Source organism: Phalaenopsis equestris, unplaced genomic scaffold, assembly GCF_001263595.1.
Source record: "Phalaenopsis equestris unplaced genomic scaffold, ASM126359v1 Scaffold000829, whole genome shotgun sequence".
NCBI classification, from domain to species: domain Eukaryota; kingdom Viridiplantae; phylum Streptophyta; class Magnoliopsida; order Asparagales; family Orchidaceae; genus Phalaenopsis; species Phalaenopsis equestris.
Genome location: NW_018165269.1, coordinates 188376 through 190012, shown reverse-complemented (window position 1 = coordinate 190012; position 1637 = coordinate 188376).

Here is a 1637-nt window from a genome sequence, read left to right as displayed (position 1 = left end):
CAAACAGCATATAGCACATTTTTGAGCCAGCTGTGGCAACACGAGAAATAATGAAGCTTTACTCTTCCAGCAGTTCGTCAGCAGCTTGTCAGGAATTGCTTTTGATTGGTACGTTGACTTGCCCAATGGGTCAGTTAAAACATTTTCTGAATTAGAATAGTTATTTGTGAGAAGATTTGCTGGGGCACAACACTATGTGTTTATTGAAGAGCTCATGATGAAAAAACAAAAGCCTAGCAAAACTTTGGTGGACTATATTTTGAGGTGGAGAAACCTTAGCATGAAATGTGAACCTCAGCTACAGGAATATCATGCGATTGAAGTTCTACTCAAGAGCATTCATGGGCCAGTAGCTGTCATGTTCAAGGGACTCACCATCAAATCCTTCGAGAAGCTACTCAATAAAGCCAGCAATCTTCAAGAGGAAATAAAGCACATGGAGCCACACGAAAAAGCTAAGGTGACCAGAGTGTTCAAAAAGAAATCAGAAGTAGTAGAGACTGTCGACAAAGGAAAGCAGCCTGTAAAAATATATGCAGAAGAGCATCGCCAGTCTTTGTCACTATACTCTCAGAAACAAAATAGTCAATCCAACCAGCAACCGCCTCAAGAGGGATCATCTCGAACATGGGATAAGAAAATGTCCCTGTCAGAGCGACGTAAGACGGTGTATTCTTTCAAAGATGAAGCTATACCTAAAATATTCAGAAGTCTGATGAAGAAGCCAGAATTCAAACTACAAGATCCAAAGAAGCCCGAAGAGGTGGATAGGAAGAATGAACTAAATTATTGTCCATACCACCGATTTCTTGGGCACACTATAGAAAAATGCTTCATCTTTAAATACTGGCTCAAGATGAACCTTAAAGAAGAGAACATAACAATCCCGAAAGAATATTTAAGAGAACCTGAAAAAATTTCCATAAATATGATTTCGGCCGAGCCAATCTCCCCAATCAATCTGTATACTGGAACAGATGGATGGAGTACAACTTGGGATGAACTCAAGAGAGTCCTTAATCAAATATAGAACTCATCGAAACAAGCTTCTACAAATACCGAAGAAGAATGGAATGAGGTCTGGAGCAGATCATCCAAGAAAATACTGAATAAGATCCGGTCTGCATCAAAACAAGCCTCCATTCAGAGTCCGCAACATACCAAGTCCGAGATGAAGGTTTCATTAGGAGATCCATCATCGTCAAGGACAAAGAAGAAGAAGAAAAGCGTCACTACAAAGATTGATAGCATGAGGGGTAGGATAGGGGCTGCCTCTACTAGATTGCTTGTCTCGAATTTGGGGAAGAAAATCTTCGAACCCTTGACTTTGTATGATTATCTTTTTGTCCATCCGGGGTCTTATGAATATAATGATTGTGATTTCGGTTACGTTTTAACAGTTTTTGGTGATAACATAACTGATTATGACCGATCTAGGTTTGATCTCGATCCCCAAAATGATCCTCAAATCGTATCCGAGTTTGATGAACTTGTTGTCAAGTCTAAAGAAGACATCAATGATACCGTTTACAACAACACTGATAACGAGGAGCCAATTCTCGAGCATCATGGTACACCGCTTACCAAAGAGGAAAAGAGTTACCACCAAGAACAGCTCCAACAGATAAAGGAAAGCA